An 11,579-nucleotide genomic window follows, 5' to 3' on the forward strand; every position below is an offset into this window, starting at 1 on the left:
AGTACCACTCATTCTACCCATGGTCCTCCACCTAACAAACTGTTATCTGATTCTGTTACCGCTGTGGCTCGAACTAGATATTTTCATACTCATTAACTCCTTAGAAGCTTTTTGGACTATTTCAAAACCATACCACACCTATTTCTCATTTATTTTACACGCATACACACACGCACACACCGGCACATGAGATAATTAGTGACACACTGTGTGACACTAATTATATAAACACTATATCTCTTCATCGTTTTGAATTGTCTCACAGATATTAGTTCTTCCTCCAGAGTTGAATTATAATTTCAGAAAGAACAGATTCCTTCTTTAAGGGCCAAATGGTTTAAATCTTAGCTCTGGCTCTGCTGCTAATTTGCTTTGAGGCTTGATAAAGACTGCCACAAAATTATTTTTAAAAATTTATATAATTTCACATAATTATGTGGAAAATTCACTTCCTATTACTTAAAACCTTCATTTTTCACCTTCACAAAGATAATGTTGGAGTAGATGAATCTATTTTCTTTTGCAGCTCAGATTTTTGATTTATGATTCTATTTCTCATATTTCCAACAAAAGTTTATATAATACTGGATGCATTGTAATTCCTCAATAAATAAGTGAATTTCATTTTTGTGGCTGGCTGGCTGGCAGACTAGATGGATGACTAGATGGCTATTTGGATGAATGGATGGATAGCTGAATTGATGGAATACTAGAAGGATATTTGTCTGAGCTATTTGGAAGGAATTCATTTCTTCTTGGCACCCAGTAGAAGGTACAGATTGATTTATAACCAGGTACCTGCTTTATCCAACACAGAACGTTATGAGGGGAAACCTGAGATCTTGCTCTGCTAATGCTATCACAGGACAGAAACTGTCTGCCTAAGAAGTGAACTTCTCTCTGATCTATTTCCCTGGAGTATTAATTATCCCTAGGGTTTCATAGGAAATGTCCAATACTAAAAGAGTCGTGGATCCTTGGCTGAGAAATTTAAAAAAAAAAAAAAAAAAGCCATTTCAAGCCATTTATTTTCTCAAAAGGAAAAGGCACCCACTTTTGCCCATTCAACTATTACATAATGAAAATGTCTCTCAGACATCATCAGAGTTGATTGAAACTCATAACCCCCAAGCTCATTTTTCACCCTGTGGCTGGATGGTCTATTTTTCACTTCAACTTAGGCTTTTGACAAGTCCTGTAAAAGAAAGGGTGAGAGAATGTCTGGTGTCAAAGCCTGACTCTCTCTCTCTCTCACTCTCTCTCTCTCTCTCTCTGGAGCACACCATGTCATGTAGGGAAGTGAGAAATGACCTTATCATTTCTTCCAAGAACTAAGAGTGGCCAAAGCTTTCCAACAGAGTTATTTACCCTGAACAGGTATATTCCACAGGTGGATAGCCCCTGCTTGGCCTATTAATATACAAAGCCATGCACGTCATTTAGTTCCATTACCCAGTAAAGAAGAAAAAATCAGGTCACCTTATGCAGTTCTTAATATTTTGACAAGGCAGTCATTTAGATTTTAACTGGTTAAAGAAGCACAACTTTATTTTTGAGAAATCTAACTAAGCCTATGTTGGTGTTTCCTATATACACTTGCTGTATTCTTACATTAACATTTAACACTGAATGGAGTAATATATGGTAACACCAATAAGGGTCATCTTTTTTTTTTCCCCTAGGCTATTCCATGTTTCTTTGTTTATCAGCAGTTTCATTTTCTCCTAATAGGATAGGTAAACCAATGAACCTCCCAACATTTGGTATTCCTACTAACAAGAGAAGCTCGACAAGGCCAAGTAGAACACTTAGTTTCCAATTTAATAAAACCTGCATTCTGGATCAGTGTTTGGTTCTCTGGTGGAAGCATGCTTACTCTGAGCATTAGGACGTCTGTACTTATAGGACCCAGAGCCATGGAGTCAAAAAGCTAAAACGTCACTAGAAGATAATTAGGAATAATAATAAATGAAATAATCTCTATTTCTATCCTCTGATTCCAGGATCATACTAGACTGTGTGCTATACACATTCTGTACCAAAGCAACTGGTCAATAAAAGGCATGACCTCCAAGCTAGAGTCTACATGAGTCTCCCTTGACATTCTTCATTCTGCAAGTCTGTCTCCTTAGGTAATGTGGGTATGGAAAGACCAGTGATCCCTATAGATATCGCTGACTCATTCTTTCCCTGAAAAATGAGTTTACTTTGCATGAGATAACATAATATGGCATTCAGCAAATTTCAGGTAACATTTCAGGCAAAAATGAATGATGGGCTAGAAGCAAATACTAACTCAGATATTTTTTAAGTTAGAATAAATTACTACTTCCTTCTTGATAAATAGGAGTTCACCACAATCAATCTGTTGCTGTGTAGCTTCCTTCTTTTATAAAGTCATGTCATTTCAAGGGCAGAGTTTGATTGCTATTGCTTGCAGGTTGGACGATAGCAAGAGAGAAATCAACCTTGTAAAGGGAAGTCCATATCATTAAACCCATGCGTAGTTTTCATCACTATTTGGTTCACAAGCCTACTGAGAAATTTCAGAAGAGCTGAGGAAGGAAGTTGGCAGTTACCTAGTCTACTTCTTAAAAATCTTCACAGAAAGTGCATTTAGTAAAAACTCATTTTGGAAACAAATATTATCCAATGTTGGGCCTATTTCAAGAAATCCATCCATATGAGTCTTCCACAAGTATCTTTGCTATGAACTCCAGCTCCTTCCAAGTCTTTGACCATCTATCTAAATCACATTTCTTCATTCATAAATTACTGGGAGGATTTTGCTTCCCTGTTGTTTCTCAGTGCCAGACTAGGCTTAGAATGTATTAGCAGTCAGCTTCCATTGGATGCTAATTTATTATGCAGATCTATCTGAACAAGTCTTGTTTATTTCTTCCTCCTCAGACCACTGGTCACAGGTAACTCCCCATGAAACTATGATTACAGGGTGAAGATGGGATGGCATTGAACCAGGAGTAACCTACTGAAAATACATGCAGTTCTGTCTTCAATATCTTCGTGATTTGGATCTATCACTTTTACATGATTATTAAAGATCATTAGACACACCAGTCTGAAAACGCAGTGGATCAAATAATAAACATTATATGATGGGCAACTTGGGCTGCATGATCATTGGTATTTCATAATTAGGTGTTTGTTTTGTCTAGATTCTCATAGGAGAGAAAAGCTACTCTGTTAAATGATAGGAATTAAATTTAGATGATGGTATAGTTTTGCTCCAAAATCATAAAGGCCTCCATTGGGAATCCTCTACTGGAGCATGTCATAGGTATCATACAACATCTCCATCTTTCCAGACATTCCAAGTTCTCTTGGGTCTCTTCATTCATAAGGGCTAAGTGTCAGTGCTGCCTGCTCATTTGCCTACTGGACTGTCTTTTTATGTTCTAGCTTTCCATCTCCAAACCAGATGCAGTTGAGCTCATGGGAAAAAAAATGCATTGAGCAGCACACCAAAATGTGGTTTATTTTACTCTCAAAACTCACTGATGCACAACAGTCATTGAGTATATTTCTTAGTATGGAGTGAGGCAATGTTCTATACTTTGCAGGTGATATCTCAACACGCCCCAGATTATTGGACCCACAGAAACTTCACTGAAGTGGCATATATCTACGGCGAGTTTTATCTCTAGCTTATATGTATACATTACCCTAACACATCTAGATTACCAGTTACTTCCTGTTTTCTAGGTCCTAATCAACATGAAGTCATCACTGAAGTCAATCTGTATAATGTCCTATGGGTCGATGAGATATTCACCATATCAGCAGACTAAATTGTGACACGAAGCTAAAAAGATGGCATAACTCTGATACATTATAACAAGGGTATGCCACCATTTTAGCCAAATATCTACAGAATAATTCTAGTGTTTTCAGTTTATTAGGATAAAGGAAAAATATCAGATCAATAGCTATCTCAAGATACCAATGGCTATTTTGAATTTCTCAAATGAGGAGACTATATCTGGAACAGTAGCTTTAAACAGTCACCCTCTGAGAAGTGTGGGAGCTATGGAGATGACCATGTAAGTCCTCCTTCAAGAAAGGATTTGCTGTTCTTCTGCAAGGAGTGTGGTTAGGTGATAGCTTCCAGCTGGTAGCACCTTCAGGTTAATTTTCGTTGCACTGTGATTATACTCTATTCTCATGGTGGCCCTGATCAATGATTTAGCCAGGTGATGAGTGGCAAAATAGTCTGACCCTGTTTGACCAATGTTAGACTTTGCTAATGAGAAATCTTTGACCAAAGCTTCCTGTTGGGTTGGCAGAAATTTCATCAGATCTGGATCATATCTTATGTATTCCCTTGCACAATCCTGCTTCTTCTTCCTTTATTTCAGAGATATTACAGGGCAATAAATCTTTTGCAGCCTTAACTCCATCTCACTCTCTGCTTCCTAAAGAATCTAACCTATAGTGCAAATTTTGCAATAATTTCCTTTTTTTCCTCTAGAGATTATCTACCCTCTGCACCCGAGATAGAAACTTATAAAAAAATTTTTAATAGAAATCCTCTCTTCACCTTTAAATTGTCAAGTTTTCAGAGGTGAGATATTGGTTCAAATGTGCTATTTTGATAGGAGGGTTAGCACCAATGCTCCTTCCTTGGCCTTTCCTGCCATCATAATTGTCACTCTATAGATTATGGCATCTCTCCGGGGACTCCACCAAGTGCTGAGTCTGCACCAACTATATGTTCAGAAACTTGGAAAGACACAACATGGTTATTACAATGGTTTGGTTTTAAGTGTTTCCCAGCTTGATCTTGGCATTGTCTCTTTCCTGAGTTCTTTTTCTCCTGTATTTATTTGGTTTTTGTCCTTAATGTTACAGAGTTCTCTCAAAAGTTTGGTGATCCTTAGCATTCTGCTTATATTTCAGATTGAAACAGAAAAGCTTGATTAGTAACATTTTAAGTGTAGCCTGGACTTGTCAAACAGTGGCCTTCGCTACAGAATGATATTTTGTTGAGCTGTTTCATAAGAAGGACATTCGTCTATTTTTACAGGTATTTTCTTTTGAGCTAGTCAGGTTGCCCAGAGAAGAAACATCTGTCTTTCTGTCTGCAAGGTTTACCTCTGGCTGCCTGCATTATGGAAGCCTTAGAGAAAGGATGTTAGTCTCATTTACCACTTGACCACCTTGATTTCATTATGACAGCCCAGCTCTCAGCTGTGCCCCATGTCACCAAGATCAGTCTCTCTGTCTTATCCTCTCTAAGGAATCATTCTGTTTCCTTCTTGGGTGAGGAAGAAGATATAGGTGTCTAAATAATTCTTCTATAGGCTTCTAACCAATCGTATGGTTTTCAGCAACACATGTAGCCTGTTTTCAGAGGTATTTTCCATTTTTAATTCTTGATACAGTCAATGGCTCTGTGGTGGTAAAACTGTCACTTTGGGTCTTCCCCCACACCAATTTAGGTTTAACTGTTATCTGGCTGGCTAAGTCAGTTGTTAACTATCAGACATTATTTCTGTGATCTCCTCTCCTTTTATTTTTGTCCTCGTAGGTTATAGCTTACTGCTTTCAACCAGGGTTCGGACTGTAAACATTAGCGTCCAATCCACTCTGTGAGTAGAAATGTCTCTGCTTATTTCTGTCACTCATTCCAGAAACAAAGTTCCTTTCCCAGTTTGGCATCAAACTGGCCAAACCTAAGTGGATTCTCGAGCCCTAGCTGCTGGAGTTCCCGGAAAATGAATCAGATGGACTTGAAATAGAAGTCTCTCACCAACACTGAAAAAACAGAAGCTTTAAACATCTAAGATTTCAAATGATAAATAGGCAAAGGGTGTTAGAGGGGGAGGAAGGACCGGTATAGCACACTCTGCCCATACTCTAGCACTCTCTACCTAATGCCATCCCATGCCAGCCTGCCTTTGGTGAGTGGTTTCAACCTGAGCTTGCTCTCCATCAAACTGCACCTATTCAAAGCTGTCCCCAAGAAGCTGGCCTTCATATGTATAATTAATCAATAAGATGATAATAATAATGAGAATTCCAATGACAACTAGATTTTTATCATCAGATTTCAGAACAAATTCATTTTGTGATGTTGATAAACAATATCAGAAAAGTGTCTCATTCTCAAATTATTTTGATTAACTATTAGTAAATAAATGTAAACAAACTTCTTTCTGGTGGGACTTCCTATGTCCTTCTAATATATTAATGTTAAAATAGAAAAAAATAATATAACTAGAAATAATAGAACTCCAGAGCTGAAAAAGATATCGAGGCCTATTTAGCCTAAAATCGTGTATTTACAATGATGTGACTCAGGTCTACTGGGGGAAATTGACTGGTTCCAGGAAATGAAGCCAATTTTTGAAATGTTATACCAGGCACCCAGGACTGCTGACTTTTAAAGGCTCTTTTGAATTTATATTTCCTGTCTTCAAGGAGCTAATAAATGAAATACACTAAACTACTGAAGGTGGCTATAATTTTGTAATAATGTGTGTATCTTTTTCCTAATATTTAGAAAATTAAGGTAGATAACATCAATTAAGAATATGGATTAAGTTCTGGAACTAAACAATCCTGGGTTTACATTTGGGTTCTACTACTTAATATTTAATGACCCTGGGTATATCATTTAATCTTCTTAAATATAAATTTTCTCATCTGTAAAAGAAGAATAAAACCTGTTTAATGAGTTTACTATTAAGACTAAATGAAATAATGTGTAATAACTACTTAGGTACGGTATCTAGCACATAATGTTTATTTAATAAATTATTTGTTACTAGGATTATTTTTATCACTAGAATTGTTCATGAAACAATAAATAGAGTAAGCCAGATTATAACAAACTATTTTATTTTGAGGATAAATCATTCTTAATTGCTCACACCCACGATAACTGATAAATAATTCTAAGATTTCTTGATTTATCTTTATAACTAAGCTTCTTGATAAAGGATAGACATATTGTCTACATTTTTATACTATCCATTTACTTTCCAATTAGTCCGAAACACCTCTTACCACCATCACTCCCCAAAAAGCATATTTTCTAAGGACATCGATGATCTTAATGTTGATAAACCTTGTAGACATTTTTCTTTTGCCATCTTACTTATCTTTTAGCAGCATTCAAAACAGCTGGACCTCTTCTCTCTTAGCGTGTATTTCTGATTTTTTTCCTCACCCCACCCCCCGTCCCAAGCAGTATCTAGTATTTAGAATGCTGTGCTGTTTCAGAGCAGAAGAGCAGAATGGCATTATTAAAGAAAGCTTGGACTTGAAATGAAATAGACTTAGGTTCATATCTATCTACCTCTTCATTTGACAAAGAGCTACTAACCATCTACCTATGGCACTTAGAGGTTTGTCCTTAGCCTCTTCTTTCCCCATTTTACATTGCAGGTGCTCATTCATTTTAATGACTACAACACAAATCCACACCATCAGCTCAGACTTCGTCCCATGAACTTCTAACCCACATATCTAATTGCTTCCTGGACATCACCATTTGGATATCTCGTAATTTCAATGTCAAACTGCTCAAAAACGAATTCATTATCTGTAAACATGCTCTATTTCTGGTGTTCCCTCTTAAGAAATGGCATCAGCATTCTCCCAGGAACTCAATCTAAACGCCTGGGGGTTTTCTGTGACTCCTTCCTCCCCAAGCATCAATCTAATGCAGCACCAAACTGTCTATTCTATTATCTTGGAGCCTCTCAGATTGGTCAACTACATTTAGTTATTTATTCATCTTGCATTTATTCAATGTTTTTTTTCTACCAGAACCTGACCCGGTTTCAGGAAAAATAAAGATAAACCCATGCTTCTCAAACTGTCTGTGGTGAAGCATCATTTTTCTATCTTTTTAAACTTCTAATCAGTCATGGATAGATTATTTTGTAAAGTACAATGAAAATCAATTGCTCTGTAAATAAAATTTAAAAAGGTATACAAAATACAAGCCCCAGTTTTTCATTATTAGATTCAGTAAAAATAAAATTACTCACCAAATTGCTATAGAAGTTCTAAATGCTTCTCTCAATTTCTCTACCTATCTCAATACAGACAGGTAAATTTTGCAAACTTGTGTCATCCATGGACCATAATTTAAATAGCATTGAGGAATGAGAGACTGATTGTTTTATAATTTTACAATGTATGTTATGCCATTAATTTGTGCTTACACTGAAGAATATGTAAACAGAAAAAATAGGATCCCCATTTTTCCCATTCCCTAGTCTCACTTTCAAGAATTTGTCATTCCAGAATTATTCATATATTTGCAAGTATATTATTTCTAAATAAAAATATGATGGGATCATACAATGCACATCCTCCTAAAATTAGCTTTTTTATTTAATTAAACACATTTTGGGGATGTCTTTCTCTATAAACACACAATTTTTTTCTTCTTTAAACTGCTACATAATATTAGGTAAACCACAAGAAATTGCTGATATTTAATTGCTTTTGGTTTACAAAATGGCAGTTTAAAATGGTTCAATGTCATATTTTATTGTATGGCCATATCGTAATTGACTTGAACAACCCTCTATCAATGGACGTTAGGGTTGATTCCAGTAGTTTATGTATAACATCTTTATGAACTTTGAAAGAATACAACTTCTGGTACATTTAATGGGAAAAAAAAATTCTTTCTCCTAAAAGTTTACATTTTTTTCCCTGGAAAGTAGAAACACACAAAAAATGTGGATTAAAAAAAATATGCCATGCCTAGGATGACTGGTAGCTTTGAGGAATCTGGATCACATCACTATTGAAAAGATAGTATCAATATTATGGAGTTGTGAAGCACATTTTAAGAACAAACTAATAATATTACATGTATAAATGCAAATGACTTCACCTGGCAAAGGAAAGGACTTATAAAATTTGTCACTGTCAGTTCATATAGAGGAAATATGAAAGGTAGGCAGCAAAATAACTCATAAATAACTAGCGATGGTTATCTGTACTATAAGCTTTAATATTTATTTGCCATCAATAAAATGGTACAAAATAAATATCAGAAATAATAAAAAATATATTTCCCATTTAAAAACATCACTGAAAGAATACATTTATTATATTAACAAAATGGAATAGGAGAAATTAATAAACTATATGTCTTCGAGGCTATAAAACCTAGATCTCAAGGCACTTTAGAAACACATGGCTAATCAGAACTTGGTTGTTACTATTACAGTTTTTTCTTTCCATCCACTTTATGGTGACATATTGACACTTGCACTTTTTTTCTCCATAGAACAAAGCAAAAATGTGAACTTTTAGTGAAAGCGGTTGGAAGCTCAATGGCCTTCCAGATTGTGTGAAGTTGCTTATTTTTTTGAAATTGAATAAGTATGAGAAGAATAATCTCTTTGTTTTTGTGAAGGTCTTAAGAAGAAAGGATTGTCGAATTCATTAAGAACCTGAGTAGCGCTTCTGTTGCAGGTAAACTTTAAGTCAAAACGAAAGACATTTGCAGTACCCAAACTTCAGGTTGTTTATATTTTTCATTTCCCACAGATAACAAATGAAAAAAAATTCATTCTGAAATTGTTAAACACGTGTTGATTGTCTTCAGTCATTGTTGTTGACAATCTTAGCCCAGCCAGTTACTGACTTTTTCACAGACTTCATTGCCCCCATTGCAATGTTTGCGCTCAACCAGTTTAGGACAAGTGAAGTTGATTTTTTTTTTTAAATATTGTGGCTAGGAATTGTTAGTCATGTTTCTAATAATCAGAAGACAGCTGATTCGTGAATAACGGCTTAGTTAAATGAAGAAACTTGGTAACTGCACTGTTATCTAGAATGACCATAATTATTTTAAGAATTACAAGAAAATAAGTTGATCCAGGCAAATAAAGAGGCTCTTGAAGTTCTGCATTCAGGACAGGATTGCTTAATCCTATGAGAGGACTTCTGTGAATAGAGATTCATGGCCTGAATGAGTGGCTTCTTCTCCTCCTGCCTAGATTAGACTGTCAATGAAATAGCAGACTTACATTCTCTCTTTCTCTCTTGACTACTGTGAAGAAGCAAGCTTCCATGTTGCGAGAGAATCTATAGAGAAGGTCATGTGACAAGAAACTACAGTGTTCTCTAAGAACTCAAAGCAGTTCTTAAAAGCTGACATCCAGAAAGAAGCCAGAGCCCTTAGCCATATAATCCCAAGGAAATGAATCCTGCTAAAACATCTGAGTGAGCTTGGAAATGAATCTATTGCCAGTCAAGCCTCCAAACTAGAACCAAATCTGGCTGAGCATCTGTTATGGGATATACAGTCCTACCATATGTCTAGAGATAGGAGAACCAAAATATTTAAAAAGAAAATACTAAGAATAATCAAAACTCTTTATATAGAATGTTTTCTAGATGCATATATACATACTTTCTCCATTTTGAAATTCATTTTTCTGGATTAAGCATTCGTTTCCCCCTTGAAAACCCCTTTTATCATTTCCAACTATAATTAGTGTCACCACCCTCTCTTGGGGGAATTTGTTGTTCAAGTGCCTGAAAAGGGCAGTTAGTGCTTCTCAGCAGTAAGGAAATTAGTAAAGTAGAGCTGAGACTCCCTAAGGTCGTGCAAGTAAATGTAGAATGAGGACACTGGGAATAGTTTTCAGAGGTTCACTTTCCACTTAGATAAGCCAAGAGTTGGCAAACTTTTTCTGTAAAGGTGCAGATAGTAAATATGTTGGGCTTTGCAGGGAAAATGGTCTTTGTTGCAACTATTCAGTTCTGCCATTGCAGCTTGAAAGCAGCCATAGACAATATGTTTATGAATGAGCATAGCTGTGTTCTGATAAAATTTTATTTACAAATGCAGAGAAAGGGCCAGACTTGGTTTATCGACCTTTGAATTAAGCCACTCATTTCATAGGCTCTTAGAGTGATATGAGACTACAAGATTCATTTCCAAATATTTCATCTTGTAGAAGAATAAAATGGGCCTGAGGAGGAAAAATTCCTCTAACCCAGGTTCACACAACTAGCCAAGAAATAACTCTGAACTGGAAACCAGATCTCCTAACTCATAGTTCAATGAGATGGCACTACACTGTGCTGTACCTATATTTGTTCTGATTTTTTTTTAAACAGTGGCTTTGATTTTATTTTTCTATTTCTCTTTATGCCAATTTTGAATGTTCAATTTTCTTTTCTTAACTACAAAAAGAAATATTTTCTAGACTACTCACATGAAGACTGGGAAATGTATTTTGGTGCCTCAATGTAGAAGTGAAAACAGACTCGAAACCTCTTTCTTCTAATGGGAACTGGAGTTTTAATTCTTTTTGGTTGCCTATTTCATGGATGATCTCTTAAAACAGATCTTAGTCTTAGAGAGTCATTCATATGAAGCTGTCAGCAAAACTAGTTCATGCCTTTTTTAGTCCTTTCTGGACTCCAATTACACATATATTAGGCTGCTTGACATTGTTCCACTGTTATTTATAATCTATTTTAAAAAACTTTTTGCTCTCTGAGCTTTTGTTTAATGTTTATTGATCTGTTTTCAAGTTCATTGATCCTTTCTTCTGCAGTGTTTCTTCTTCTAT

This window comes from Pteropus alecto, unplaced genomic scaffold, assembly GCF_000325575.1.
Source record: "Pteropus alecto unplaced genomic scaffold, ASM32557v1 scaffold71, whole genome shotgun sequence".
In the NCBI taxonomy this organism is placed as follows: Eukaryota; Metazoa; Chordata; class Mammalia; order Chiroptera; family Pteropodidae; genus Pteropus; species Pteropus alecto.